Source organism: Aristolochia californica, unplaced genomic scaffold (genome assembly GCF_029961685.1).
Source record: "Aristolochia californica isolate CCGP_79_NKW_82.1479 unplaced genomic scaffold, dmAriCali1.0.hap1 SCAF_5, whole genome shotgun sequence".
In the NCBI taxonomy this organism is placed as follows: domain Eukaryota; kingdom Viridiplantae; phylum Streptophyta; class Magnoliopsida; order Piperales; family Aristolochiaceae; genus Aristolochia; species Aristolochia californica.
The window spans coordinates 37451043-37467756 of record NW_027182214.1 but is presented as its reverse complement, the minus strand read 5'-3'; positions in this window follow the sequence as shown (position 1 = coordinate 37467756).

Below are 16714 nucleotides of genomic sequence, written 5' to 3'. Positions count from 1 at the left end.
CCAGGACATCACAGTGCACATGCCGTGACTTCAAGCTAGATTTCTACCCAGATACATCTTGTATCTCTCACAATTAAAAACACAAAGGTTGTAAAACGTTTTCTTGGCGTTCCATATCATCTTGAATCATTTCAATCAGAGATAGGATGAGACAGTTATGCCAGATTACGAAATAATACTGAAACTGTCCATAATCGCCCAATTAACTTTGTTTTGCACTTCACACCTCCATTTGCATCCTAAATAAAAATATAAGAATAATGAATATAGTTTAGGCACCAAATAATTATAAATCCTAAGTATTAAGGGAGGAAAATATGACATTCTACATTCTCATCAAAGTGTTAGAGTTTGGGTGTGAATGGGACAAAGGTACTTTAATTATAATTGGACTCTACTACTTTATAATTGGACTCTACTACTTTCCTCTATTATAAATAGAGGTTCATGTAATCTGATTAAATATTAAAATGAAGTATTTATCTTTTCCATAAATTCAGCAAAAGCATTGTCCATATGGCTCTCATTTGCTTCCTTCAAGGCACAAAAATCCTAGAGCTTTGCAATCTGGAGTCTTTGAGCATTGCACTTTTCTTTATATGTATTTAGACAATGAATTGATTGCTCTAATAAAAAGTTGTTGAATTTAGGACCTCATGCTTGAAACCTTGAGCAAGATGAGAGAGGGAAAAGCGATGGGGGAGATAAGTAAAGAAAAGAGAAAAGAGACAAAGCTTGGGTAGAGAGGAGAGAAGAAAACAGGCAGAAGAGAGAATTTAGGCTAGGAGAGAGATTCTTCCACAAATTTAAGAAGAGAAGATCTTGATTGAAAGCTTCAACCAAGACCCTATTTATACTATTTCCATTACACAATTAGAGAAACTTCTCAATCAATTAGGATCTGTAATTACATCAATCATGAGTAGATAAATTACATCAATCAAAGGAAGATCAATGAATTACATGAATCAAGGAAGATTGCCAAATTTTCTACCGCATGTTTTGAGGATTCCTACTCCTATGATGACTCATCATGCCATCTCATGTGGTGACTCATCATGCCACCTCGTGTGGACATGGAGGGGTTGGTCCCACCTTTTAACACATTCCCTCAAGCTGGGGGTGAGAAAACATCGTAGATGGTTAGCTTGCTATAAATGGTAGACAAGATTTTATGAGTGACTATTTGGTGAGAACGTCCGCAACTTGCCCTTGTGAGGAATTATGTTTGAAAGATAATATGTTGGCTTAGAATTTCTCTCGTATAAAGTGGTAGTCCACCTCATTGTGTTTTGTTCTCTCATGGAAGACCAAATTTTAGATCATATGAATTATCGCTTGATTATTGCAACGTAGATACATATGAGCTTCTTTATAGAATCCAGATTCAGTGAGAAGGGACATGATCCATAGAAGCTCACTAACTGTGTGTACCATGGCCTTATATTTAGCTTCTGTATTGGACCTTGCAACTACATTCTGCTTCTTGCTTCTGCATGTAATCAAGTTACCTCCAACCATTGTACAATATCCAAAGTAGATTTTCTATTCCAGGGATCCAGCCCAATCTGCATATGAGAACCCTTCTACATTGAAGTGACCATGGTTCTTATAGAGAAGCCCACTTCCTGGAGCCCCTTTCAAGTATCGCAATATTCTTTCCAATGCTTGCCAATGAGTAAAGTGTGGTTTGTGAATGTATTGACTCACCACACTAACTACATATGATATATCTGACTTTGTTAAATAGGGATAAATGAGTTTCCCCACAAGCCTTTGATATGTTTCGATATCCACATTTTCTCCATTACCTGCAGATAATTTTGTATTTGAATCCATGGGGGTTTCTGCTGGTCAACACCTCATCATTCCTGTCTCCTCCAGTAGATCAAGGACATACATCCTTTGAGATAGTATAATCCCATATTTGGACTGTAGTACTTCAATAATCAGAAAGTATTTAAGTAGTCCAAGATCTTTTGTATTGAACTCTTCACATATCTTTTCCTTAGTTTTCTGAATGCCCTCGAGATCATTGCCTGTTAAGACAATATCATTAACATAGATGGGCCAATAACACTTTCCCTTTAGGTGTGTCTTTAACAAACATGGAGCGATCTAAGAAACATCTGTGAAATCCATCCCGTATCAGTGCTTGGCTAAATTTATCAAACCATGCATGAGGAAATTGTTTTAGACCACAAAGGGATTTCTTCAATCGACATACCAATTCCCTGTCAACCACAAATCCAAGTGGTTGTTGCATATAAATGTCATCCTTTTTATCCCTATTGAGGGAAAAAAATTTCACATCAAGATGATAGACTGGTCAAGAAGAATTAGCAACAAGGGATAATAAGATACGTACCGAGTTCAATTTGGCCACCAAAGAGAATGTTTCCTCATAATTGATCCCATAGCACTGAGTATAACCTTTGGCAATTAGGCAGGCCTTAAGGTGAGCAACTGACCCATCCGAGTTGTGGTTAACTATATAGACCCACTTATAGCCAACAGGTTTTTTGCCTGATGGAAGAGGAACTAGAGCCCATGTCTGATTCTCACTATGGAATTTATGGTAAAGAGAAATACTTCATTAAATTATTATAATCAAAGTACATGAACCTCTATTTATAATAGAGGAGGGTAGTAGAGTCCAATTAAAATAAAACTACCTTGGTCCCAATTACCCCCAAACCCTAACACTTAAAGATAAGTCCTATCATAATTAAATAACTCAATATAAATAGAAGACAAACATAACTCAAACTAGAACTCTTCTATGCAGATGTGACCATAAGATAAAGATGCCAGCTCGTGGCTATCTTTGTGGGTCCCACTTGATCTTCTAACCTGCTTGTGATTATCTTTGTGAGTCCTTGACCTTCCAACCAGCTTGTTGTTATCTTTGTGAGTCCTTGATCCTCCAACTTATGTGGTAAGCATGTCAGCTCATGGTAATCATGGTGGGTCCCACTTCGTATGTTCTTAGGCACATCTTACAATACTCTTAGATATGTGGGACTTCCTTGGTCATGTGGCTCATCTTACAATACTCTTAAAAATGTGGGCCTTCCTTGGTTGTGTGTCCCATCTTACAATACTCTTAGATATGTAGGTTTTCCTTGGTTGTGTGGCCCATCTTACAATACTCTTAGATACGTGGGTTCTTCCAACACTAATAAAGTGCCAGCATTTCTTCGTCCATTGCCGCCTTCCACCCTGGATGTTTTAGAGCCTCTTGGTAGGACTGTAGGATAGAAATGGAGGATATAGATGTAATAAATCAACAACATGAAGAAGATAAATGATGGTGAGACACAAAATTGGATATGGGATCAGAAGTAGAGGACCTAGTGCAGGCTCTAGGTTCTTTCCTTAAGGCGATGGGTCGAGTATCATATTGTGATCCAAAAGGAATAGGGGAAGATGGGCTTACCTCAATGGGATCTGCAAACCCCATAGATGTGTTGTCAGCCAGTGCTTTAGGGGGTTGAACAATTTTCGCAGCATGGAACACAACTGGTTGAGGAGAGGGTGGTACAGAGGAGAGACTTGGAGGGGTTTTTTGAATTAGTATGAAGACTCTTCGAAAAAGGTTACATCCCTAGACACATGTTACCTTTGGAGAGTAGGATTGTAGCAAATATAACCCTTGCGTCCAAGTGTATCCTAAGAAGATGCACTTGATCGATTTTGGATCAAGTTTACTACAATGTGGGAAGGTAATATGAACATGTTATGTTCCTAGGTTAAGTACCTATGTCTTCTGCTCCTACCAGGCCGGTCTTTTGGGATGTATTGGCTAGGTGCTTAACATTTAGTATCAGAGTGGGCTCCCACATCGCGAGTTCGAGTCTTGGGATGCGAAAAGGCTAGATTAAAATACTGGTAGGTCCTTGTGATAAGTCTTGGGTCAGGCCAATGTCGTTGTGCGGGCGCAAAAACTGGATTAAAATACTGGTAGGTTGCATCTAGGTATTATCGCGGTCGGGCCAATGTCGTTGCGTCGTCGTGGTCGTCAGCTCGTGAAGGTGGGCTGTGATGCTATGATCCTGGGTTAAGTACCTATGTCTTCCGCTCCTACCAGGCCGGTCTTTTGGGATGTATTGGCTAGGTGCTTAATAGAACAAAGCATGTACACCCAAAGACTTTCAAGGGAAGCGAAAAAGGATCACCATTTTTAAACAATAAGGAATATGGGGACTTATGACCAAGAATGGAAGAGGGTAGCTTATTTATAAGAAAACATGCAGTAAGGATAGCATAAGGCTAGTAAAAGTTTAGTACTTTCATGGTATACAATAAACCATTGGTTACCTCAAGAAGATGATGGTTCTTCCATTTTATTACACCATTCTAGTGAGGGGTGTAGACACCAAACGTTTGATGGATAATGCCATTATCTTGACAAAAAGAGTCAAGATCATTGGAGATATTTTCTCTGGCATTATCATACCTAAGTACTTTTATTTTCGAATCGAATTGAGTGACTACCATAGTATGAAAGGATTTAAAAATTGATGATATTTTAGATTGCTCTTTAAAGAGAAACAACCATGTGGTACGAGTAAAATCATCAATAATGTTAATTGTTAAGTTGTGGAGCCTAATTAACATTCTACGGTGAGTTGGTCGCGGATAATTGAGGGGCGGTGCTATTAGGGTTTGATCATCTTAATTCGAGGTGCATCTCAAGTTGCAGTCCAAGAGGTTAGAGAGTAACACTTGTGAGTGTGTACTTTCTCTTGTAAAGTATTTCATCTTCATAGTGGATTATTGCAATGGTAGAAGACAGGACATAGTCTCACCTTGAGGCGAATCTGTATAAATCTTGTTATATTTTTTCATGCTTGTTTTTCCCTTCTTCCACGTTTATCATTATTTCTCTCGTTATTTTGGAATTAGGGCATCTAATTCCTAATAGTAATAAAGTACTTAACTCGAGATATGTTTGAGAGGTTCAAGGGTCCCCATACATCTATGTGAATCAATGAACAAGGAGCAACAATTTTAAGTACATGCCAAGCAAGGTATGGTCCTCTGGTGTTTGCTCAGTTGACATACTTCACAATTTAAACTTGACATATCCTTAAAGGTAGGAAAAAAGAAGATGAAGAGATTGTGCAGATGGATGTCCCAACCGATTGTGCCATAGACTTGTCTCAGTGTGCTTGGTTGAGACAACATTTATTTGAGGCATGTCCAGGTAGTAGAGCCCCCTTGTTCATGGCCTCAACCAATCTCCTATTTTGTTGTAAGATCTTGAAAGACTTAGAAAGTAGGTGAGAAGATGATGGAGCAATTGAAATATTGTGTAAGTTGATTACCAGATAAAAGATTCAAGGGAAAGGTAGGAACAAAAAGAATATTTGTGAGTAGAAGTGATTGCATAACAGAGGTGGATCCTTTCCTGAGAACTTTAGTTTGGGAACCATCAGCTATGGTAAAAAATTTATCTGAGAGACAAGGAGAGACATAGTGGAGTAGATTTTTGTTACCTGTGAGATGCTCGAAGGCCCCTAAGTCAATTATCCAATGTAAAGAAGAGGAAGTGGCAGATAGTATACCTAAAGCAGTGGAGGCAGCAACAACTGAGGAGGAACTTGGAGGAGAGACCATCAAAGTTTTCATTTTCTAGATTAAGTCATACTCATCATCGATAAGGGTCTTCTTCTTTGTTGGCGGGGTAGACTTGTCCTCCTTTGTACCACTTATTGGAGCTTGATTAGACCTTGCCCATTCCAGTGTGCCATGGATTTTCCAACACTGATCGATAGTGTGGCCATACTTCTCATAGTGGGTGCATTCCTTGCCTTCTGTTCTAGAGGAACCATTCCTTCCTCCTCTTCCTCGTCCTCCTCTATAATTTCTTCCATGGCCTCAGCTATGGAGGGCTGATATTCCCCTATTCTTGGAGTACATAGTAGATGATATTTTATTGGGAGAAGGGGAAGAGGAGTCTGGAATGTAGAGTAATATCGCACATACATCATCAAAGGTGGGAATAAGAAAGGAACTAAGGAGTTTAGTTTTAGCAACCTCAAGATATGGCTTAATATTTGCTAGAAAAATAGTAGTGGCTAAGGCTTTCTTTTGCTTGTCTTGGACAGAGATATCAGTAGAATTAGGCTCAGCTAGCTTCCATTCTTGAAGAAGGCCTCTGAATCGAGCTAAATTTTCATGGATATTTTCTGCTTGTTTAGTATTGAACATACTGTGGATAATATCATATGGCCTTTGTAAGTTGTCGGAGCAAGTATACAACTTAGCACATGTCTCCCAAATTTTACTTAGCAGTGTATAGATGAAAAACATTGTTGGAGACAAGTTCTTCTATGTTGTTGATGAGCCAACTAGTTACCAATGTGTAATTTTTAACCACTTATCATAAGCAACATCTTCTTCATCAATGGGTGGCCCAAGTTTGGTTAGGTGACCAATTAGGTCCCTTGTTATAAGAAACCATCAAACTGATTTGGACCAAGTTTGGTTAGGTGACCAAGTAGGTCCCTTGTAATAAGAAACCATCAAACTGTTTGTGACCAGCTCATGTAATTTTATATTCTTGCAATTGTATGGTAGTAATCTTGAGAATATCATTTTTTTTTACCCTTGTATTCTTCAGCCATAAGAGGCAATTCAAGGATAATAGTGTACTCAAATGTGAAGTAGCCTACGTAAGTGGCTTGTAGAATCAAGTGAAGCCAAGACTAGCTCAGGTATATGGGAGGAGAACCCGAGCTTATCAAGCCTTTTAGGAAAAGATGGAACCCTCTTAGGCAAGTAAAATTGCTTTCCAAAAAATTCCTATAATCAATTTTATTTTATTCCTTTTAGAGAATATAAAAACTCAATCAACCAGCATACAATCAAGGTAAGGTGGCATTCCAAGTAAGATCTTTCCAAGATCATTCAAAAAATATGTTTTGACTCCAGATTGGAATAAACTAATCTTGATTACATCCCTCATGAGTTAGGAAAATTATGATGTATTGAAAATAAGCAAATCAGGCCTAATCAAGAAGATATTGATTGAATTTGAGATCTCAAAAATAGCAATGTTTCTTCAAATAGATTGACACCAACTTGTCTTTCCAAAGGACCACTTCCATAATTCATTTGTGCTTGCTTTCTTTTATGTAAAACAAAATCTGATATTATTTATTTCTCTTGATGATTTAGGCAAGAAAAACCAGCCAACTTGTGTCTTTGAATAAAACAAGATCTGGCCTCCCCGTCTTTTAAAAAACTCTACACGACAGTGCACAAAAAAAAAATCCTTCTTACAGCTTTCCATTTCTTTCTTTTTTATTCAAAATTGATGAACCTTGGCATGAGAGATGAGAATATCTCTGTAATTCTCATATAAGGGCCGAGACCTCAAATAACATTCTCCAAAAGAACGTCACAAAACTGAGTGTAGTTCTAACTCTTCAAACAACTCGGTTAATGCTGAAACTTAGCGTGGAAGCTAAGTAATAAGATTTCCAAAATACGATGGATAAAAAACTACTCTTAATAGGCTCAAGAAAATTTGTATTCATCATGAAATCTTTTTCCCACGAAATAATATGCAAAAAATCTCAACATAAACTGATTTTAAGCCAAGAACTTGCAAACCAACAAAAACAGCCTTCACAAACTTCTTCCAATCTGAGATGCATAAATCTCAATACATTCATATAATAAAGAGAGTAAGAAAATCATCTCTGAACCATATTATATAGGTAATAAAACCAAAGGCATGAAGTCATAATAACAAGAATGAAAGACAAACTTATCTCAACAAGTTTCAATCTTGCTTCACTAAGAACCTTCTACGAGTAGCTTTGATCATAACTTATTAGAGCGTCCTTTTGATGTGGGGATAATAAATTCAATACTCTGATACCATGCTGAATTTATAACTCTATGCTTGAAACCTCGAGCAAGATGAGAGAGGTAAAAGAGAGGGGAGAGAGAAGAGAAGAAAAGAGCAAAGACAGAGATCTCAGGTAGAGAGGAGAGAAGAGAAAAGTGAGAAGAGAGATTTTAGGCTAGGAGAAAGATTCTTCCATGAATTTAAGAAGAGGAGAGTGTTACGGTCCCGAGTCATGGATCGAGTAACACTGCGTGGGAGTTGTGAATCCAGCACTGGTACTGAGTTGCTGGATTCGGTGAGGGTTAAAGGTCCCTTCTTTGGTATACTCTTCCACCAGTGATCAGTCTACCTTTTTATGATCTCATTCTAGTGCTAAAGTTATAGCTAGAATGGAAGTAATTCAGGTGGAGAAAGAATGGAGAAATACTTGTTTTGGTCACGTTAATCAGGGTTTCAACCCTAATTTGATGCAGCTCGTTCTAGGACTTGAAGACCTAGCTTGATGGGGCAGCCTTGGCTCACGTTGATGGCTGTCCTTGCTCTATTTTCGTGATGAATTCCCAGCAAGAAGAGTTGCTATAACACTTCACATGAAAGAGCCAGAATTATTCCTCCTTTGCTGCTCGTCAAGAGAGAATGGAACCCAACTTCTTGTTGACGCTGGTGATGAGAGAAGATCCTCTCTTTTGGCTCAAAAAAGAGGCAGGAAGCTTCTTTTCTTAGTATGGATGATGAGGGATGAATTTGGGTGAAGATGGATGGCAATGGAGGGTGAAGGATAGGTTGGATTTTTGGAGTAAACCCTAAACTCGAGATCAAGAGGTGATCTCAACCTGTTTAGACTAGGTTATTCTAAAATCTCTAAGCTTACCTATTTCATTCATACCTTTCCCTTAAATAGGTCACATCAAGGAGTTTTAGGGTTAGGGTTACAATAATTCCCCATAATGCCCTTACATATAAAGTAATTAGAAATAAATCCTACTTGAAACAATATTAGAAATAACTCCTACTTAAAACAATATAAGAAATAAATCCTACTCAAAGAAATAAAAGAATTAAATTCTATTGAGTGAGTTGTTTTTGTCTTCTTCGTTGTGTGACTCGGTGTGCTATTGAGTCCACAACATAGAGCTTGATTGAAGGCTTCAACGAAGACCCCTATTTATATTATTTCCATTACATATTAAGGGAAACTCCTCAATCAATTAGGATCCCTATTTCCATCAATCATGAATGTTACAATTTGGGACCCACCATGAGGATGTGGGATGCCAAGAAGAGTCCTCACCCAAGCTGGCATGAGTTAGGAGATAAGAAGTACAAGCTAGAATAAGTTAGAAGATTTCAAGATCAAGTGGGACCCACAAAGATACTACGAGCTGATAACCTTATCAACATGAGCTGGAAGATCATGTGGGACCCACAAAGATAAAACCATGAGCCAGCCTCCTCTCTTATATCCACGTGATTAAAGAAGATTTAGAGTTCAAGTTATATTAGACATCTAGTAGATTGTGTTATCTTTTAATGGCAGGCTTCTCTTAGAGAGCTAGAATTGGAATGTAATTAGGAGACTTAAAGTTTAATTGTATAAGGACTCTATCACTTCCTCTACTATAAATAGAGGTGTTGTAACTTGAAATTAATCAAGTTCTAAAATTCTTTCTTGAGTAAATCTCTCTCTCTTTGCTTGACACACATCTTGGTTTCTCTTCTCCTCTTCTCTCTACCGAGAGCCTTCTTCCCTTTTCTTATTTTTCTTTCTCTCTTCCCTTGCCTGGGATGTTAGAAAATGGGTCCTAAATTCAACATGATATCAGTGCTTTAAATTTAGGATCCCCACAACAAAATGAATGCTCTAAGAAGATATGATCAATGCCATCCATAGAAGGCTCCTTTTGAAGGAAGATAAAAAAGCGTAAGTTAAGTTCCTTCATTATTTTTTTATTACTTCATGTTATTGATTTCCAAATTTAGAAGATGAGTTAAAGATGAATATGTGAATGTTTTTCATCTTATGAGATTATGGATATGGATGCCTCTTGATCTACAAGAAGCTATTAAAGTAGTTTTGTCAGTTTGAAATTCTGTCTAACTAAGACCAGTTCATGATAAGATTGTTGAGAAAAAAATTTCTTGGGAACAGGAGTCCCCTGAAATAGAAGATTGATATTGAGTTTCTTGTGAGTGGTTATTCAGAAGAAAAAAATTCAGAATAATGATTATTATCGTCAATGCTAAAGTTCTCAATGCACCAAGTTATTTGAAGATTACTACTTTGTTTTTTTATTAGAATTTATTGGAGATTTGTTTTCGTTGAAGTGCCTATTATGGCTGAAGAAAATATGAGTAGCAGAGATGATATACTCAGAATCACCACTATACCCTTATGAGGGGTATCAAATTTTATGAGTTGGTCCACATCAGTTTGGAGGTTTCATATAACAAAGGACCTACTTGCTCACCTCACCAACCATGGACCATCTATTGATGAAGAAGACATTTCTTTTTTTTTTAAATATGGTTGAAAAATGATACCTTGGTGATTAGTTAGCTAATCAACAACATGGAAGAACATGTCTCCACCAATGTCATTCATCTTGACACTGCTAAACAAATTTGGGAGACATGTGCTAAGTTGTACTCTAGTCCAAACAATCTACATAGATCATATGATATTCTCCAGAGGATGTTGAACACTAAATAAGAAGATAACATCCATGAGTACTTGGCCCGCTTTAGAGGCTTTCTTCAAGAATGGATATTAGCTTAGCCTTAAACGACAAATATTTCTATCCAAGACAAGTAGAAAGAAGCATTAATTAATACCATTTGCCTTGCAAATATTAAACCACTTCTTCAAATTTCCAAGAGTCAACTTTTGAGTGATTTTGTTGTCCCCATGTTTGATGATGTATGTGCAACACTACTCCGTGTTCCAAACACTTTTTCATCTACTACTGAAATTTAATCCACTATGTATTTAGAATATAGGCGAACATCATTTGACCACATCCGAGGCCGAGGTAGAGAGTATAGAGGAGGACGAGGAAGAAGTGGAAGGAATGGCTTCGCCAGAGCATGGGAAAGAATGTACTCATTGTAAGAAATATGGTCACACTGTAGATACATGCTATTTCAAGGAATACAGTTATTGTGGACAATATGGTCACCATAGAGAAATATGCTATAAAGCCAATGGAAAATCAGACTTGACAAAGGCTAATCAAGCCTTTATGAATGATGCAAAAGTGGACCAACCAAAATAATCAAAAGAAAAGAAATTTTTTATAGATGAAGAGTATGAGTTGCTTCAGAAAATGAAGACAATGAGGGGTTCGCCTCCTAGTTCCCCAGCATCTATCATTGCCACCATTGCTTTAGGTATGATATCTGCCTCATCTTCATCCTAGATAATTGTCTCAGGAGCCTACGAGCATCTTACAGGTAACAAAAATTTATTACATTATTTATCTTTGTGTCTTTCACGCAAGTTTGTTACCATAGTTGACGGTTCTCAAACCAATGTCCAAGGGAAAGGATCCACTTCCGTTACACCATCACTTCCGCTCATTGATATTCTATTTGTTCCTACCTTTCCTTTGAATCTGTTATCTATTCGACATCTAACAAAACATTTTAATTGCTCTATTACCTTCTCACCCATTCCGTGTGTATTTTAGGATCTTATAACGAAGTAGGTGATTGGTGGTGGGCATGAACAAGGGGGCTTTACTACCTGGATGGGCCACAAATAAATGCAGTTTCCACCAGTGAAAATGAGACAAGGCTATGGCACAATTGGTTGGGACATCCATCTGCGCAATCTCTTCATTATATGTTTCTCACTCTAAAAGTAAGGTCAGAATTTAATTGTGAAGTATGTCAAAAAGAGTAAACATCAAAGGAGTACATATTCTCCTCGTCCAAAAGTCAAAAGTACTACTCCATTTTCATTCATTCATACCAATGTCTGGGGACCCTTGAGTGTCTCAAATATTCCTCAAACCAAATATTTTATTACATTTATTGATGATTTCACTCGCACCACTTGATTGTTTCTATTTAAGGAGCATTCTAAAATACCATTGATTTTAAGTCATTTCATTCTATGGTACTCACTCAGTTTGGTCAGAAATAAAAATACCCCTGTATGATAAGGCCAAAGAATACATTTCCAAAGACTTTGACTCCTTTGTCAATAAATTGACATTATACATCAAACATCTTGTGCCTACACTCCTCAACAAGGTGTAGCCTAACGAAAAAATCGTCATATTCTTGAGGTAGCTCGAGGTTTATTATATGCCATGAAAGTTCCATAATTTTATTAGCCTCATGCCGTCCTTACTGCATGCATTCTTATAAATCATTTACCATCTTTCGTTCTTGGTAATAAATCTCCTTACTCTATATTATTACAAAATGATGATCCATTTTCACTACCTTTGAGAGCCTTTGGATGTAAATGTTTTGTTCATAATTCATTCTCCAAACATAGCAAACTTGATCCTAAATCTATCAAGTGTATCTTCTTGGGATACTCTAGCACACAAAAGGGTTATGTTTGTGTTATGGACTCTATAGCATCACGGGTTACCAACAGGCGTAGGAATTAATGAATGTGTTTTTCAATTTCCATGTAATTGTTTCTTGGTTTGGTTTTGTCTTTGGTTTGGGTTGGTTTAGCATTTATTGGTTTGAAACATTGAGCCAAGAGGTCTTTAGTGTTTTGGACGTCCTCAACCCTATTTAAGGGGATGGCTAGGGTAATGAGAATTATGAATTGAGTCTACTTTAGCTAGAGTAAATTAGATAAACAAGTCAAGAGCTCCTTCAAGCTCTCTTCCATTTTTCCCCCAATTCTCCTTTCCGAAATTCAATACCCATCAATCCCTCATTCCAGCTCAACGTCAACCAAGGTGATGGAAGGAAGAGAAGAGAGGAGGGTGACAAGATCCATGGCTCGTGAGGATCCTAACAACGTGGTATCAGACAGGTCCACCCTCGGTGATTCCTCTTCTCCAGAGGACATACGTCAAGTACTTTCAGAACTTCAACAACGATCCACTCTTCAAGGTACTGAAATTTCTCACATCAATAATACCTTACAAACACTGGAATCATCTCTACAAACCGTCATCCGACAACTTGCTGCACTTCAACCACCAACGCCACCACCAGCAACCAATTTTCAACCACAACCAGTACCCCACCAACAATTCACGCCACCACCAAATCCACCCCTGCGCCAACCAATGGGTTCAATGGCAACTCACGCACAAGGACCATCAGCGGTTCCAAGGTACTTTAAACTTAACTTTCCTACATATGATGGCTCTAAAGATCCTTTACTGTGGTTCACGAAATGTGAACAATTCTTCTATCATCAACAAACGGTGGAAATGGACAAGATTACTTTGGCCGCCTACCACCTGCTCGATGAAGCGCTCATGTGGTTCCATCACTACCAAAATGTCCATTCCATTCAGGATTGGCTGCACTTTAAACATGCTTGCCAGTTGAGGTTTGGACCTCCAACTAGCAGCAACCCAGTGGGGGAATTGATCAACTTTAAACAGACAAGCACCTTAGAAGTTTACCAAAAAATGTTCCAAGAAAGGTTGGCCCGAGCTAGTGAATTTGTTCCTCCTCCCCTACATGTTCAGATTTTTAATGCTGGATTGACAGAGGCGGTTAGATTGGAAGTGAAATTACTTGTTCCGACAGATTTTGACTCAGCAATGAATTATGCCAGAGCTGTGGAACACAAACAGAGAGTTCTAAAAGAGTCTTTACAACGAAAACCATTTTGGAACAACAGAATACAGGGTACTGCATCTGGTCCACGTTTTGGGTCCTCTGCCCCTAACCGAGCAGATCAGGCTACCAGTGTGCCTCCACACTCTATACCACGTAAATTTTTGACTAAACAGGAAATGGACGCTCGAAAGGCAAAGGGCCTATGTTTTAATTGTGACGAACAATTCCTGCTAGGACATACCTGTAAACGTTTATTCAGTATTGAACTGTTGGAAGAAGATTCAGAAGAGCTTCTTCAAAATGAAATTGTTGAAGAGGTACAACAGGAACCAGATCTCTCCCTCAATGCCATGCATGGCCTGCGTAGTTCTAATACCATGCAGGTAAAGGCCAGGTTACATCATCTCATGCTACTTGCTTTAGTTGATTCGGGCAGCACACATAATTTTATCAGTGAACCAGTCGTGCAACAATTGGGATTGGCAATTCAACAACAAAGGGGACTCTCAGTTTCAGTGGCCAATGGGGCCAAAATTGCTAGTGTAGGGTTATGTGCTAACACCCCTTTCACCATTGAGGGGCATTCATTTTAGGCAGATTTACTAGTCATTCCATTGGCTGGATTTGATTTGGTGCTCGGGGTCAAATGGCTCCAGTTCTTAGGACCTATATTATGGGACTTTCAGGCTCGGACTCTGACATTTTCAGCACCACAGGGCAAGATTACATTACATGGTATTGTGGCACAGGTACCTAATGCACTTCACACTTTACAGCTTCAGCACACCTGTGATGATCAGTTAGCTCCTTTACTTACAGCATTTGCTGATTTATTTAATGATCCTACGGGTCTACCACCAGTGCATCATTATGATCACCGCATTTGTTTAAAGTTGGGAACTGATCCAGTAGTGGTGCGGCCTTATCGTTACCTGCATATACAGAAAGATAAAATAGAATGATAGTGCATGCATATGCTCGCTCAGGGGGTGATCCAGCCCAGTCGATCTCCTTTTTCCTCACTAGTGTTACTTGTACGTAAAAAGGATAAATCATGGAGATTTTGTGTCAACTATAGGCAACTCAACTTGCAAACAATTAAGGACAAGTTCCCCATTCCAGTCGTGGACGAGTTGCTGGATGAGTTACATGGTGCTACAATTTTTACCAAATTAGATTTGAAATCGGGCTATCATCAAATAAGAGTTCACTCGGCGGATGTGGAGAAGACTGCCTTCCGCACACATCACGGTCATTTCGAGTTCCTCGTCATGCCCTTCGGTCTCTCCAATGCACCCTCCACCTTTCAGGCCCTCATGAATGAGGTCTTTTCATCACTTCTGCGCAACTATGTATTAGTCTTTTTTTATGATATTCTGGTCTACAGCGAAAATTGGGAAGAACATCTCCACCACCTCCATCAGGTATTTACCATTCTACGCTCTCATCATTAAGTTTTGAATAAATCAAAATGTTCTATGGGTACATCTAAGGTGGCATATTTGGGCCACGTCATATCAGCTGTGGGCGTGAAAGTTGACCAAAGCAAGATACAAGTAGTAACAGATTGGCCGATTCCCACCTCCATCACAGCATTAAAGGGATTTTTGGGCCTAGCGGGATATTACAAAAAATTTATCAAATCTTATGGCATGATAGCAGCACCACTCAACAACCTGCTAAAAAAGAATGCCTTCCACTGGTCTTCTTCAGCGGAACATGCCTTTCACCTGTTAAAGGAGGCCTTAGCCTCAGCGCCAGTTCTACAATTACCAGATTTTGAGGGAGACTTTGTGGTGGAATGTGATGCATCCGGGGGAGGTATAGGGGCAGTGTTACAACAATTGGGACACCCCATTGCTTATTTCAGCCATCAGTTGGGACAACACCACCATAAGTTAGCTGCATATGAGAGGGAATTGATTGGGTTAGCCAAGGCTGTCCAACATTGGCGACCTTATCTTTGGGGACGACCGTTTCTCATTCGTACAGATCATTGCAGCCTCAAGTATCTTCTTGAACAGCGCCTCACCACATCCCCACAGCAGCATTGGTTAACTAAACTCATGGGCTTCTATTTTACGGTTCACAATAAGCCAGGTAGTTCGAATTTGGGGGCTGATGCTTTATCACGTCGGGATAATTCAGCCACACAAATTTATGCTATCAGTCACCCACGCTCACTGGTATTAGATTCGATTCGTGAGGAAGTACATCAATTTCCGGGTCTCATGTCATTATATCAGGATATTCAATAGGGGACAACAGCTCCTCATTGGACGATTCAGGATCGTCTCATACTCTACAAAAACAGGATTTTTTTGCATAATACATCCCCACTTCTTCACACCATCCTATCATCTATCCATGATAGCACACATGAGGGTCGACAGAAAACATATTTCCGAATCAGTCGAGACTTTTACTAGAAGGGCATGAAGAGCACAATTGCTGACTATGTAGTTGCTTGTCAGATTTGTCAACTAAACAAGGCCGAATCTTTAAGTCTGGCCGGCGTACTGCAACCTCTGCAACTACCGTCTCAAATCTAGTCTGACATTTCCATGGACTTCATTGCTGGATTTCCCATTTCAACAGGTAAATCTGTGATATTCGTCGTCGTTGATCGGTTTTCAAAATATGGTCACTTCATTGCTTTGGCGCATCCATGTACTACTGCTCAGGTCGCTCAATTATTTATGGACAACATTGTCTGATTACATGGAATTCCCTCATCCATTATCAGTGACAGGGATGCCATTTTTACCAGTATATTTTGGAAGGAATTATTCAAATTACAGGGCACCCAATTGGCATTTTCGTCTGCATATCATCCACAAACGGACTGACAAACAGAGGTTGTCAATTGCACGATTGAAATGTATCTTCATTGTTTTGTGGGGGACGCACCTAGAAGGTGGGTGAAATGGCTTTCATGGGCAGAATTTTTCTTTAACACATCTTACCACATAGCACTGGGAACTACACCTTTCAGATTAGTTTATGGCAGACATCCACCTCGTCTGTTACCATATGAACCTGGGGCATCCAAAGTCGTCACATTGGACCAAGCGTTAGCTGAAC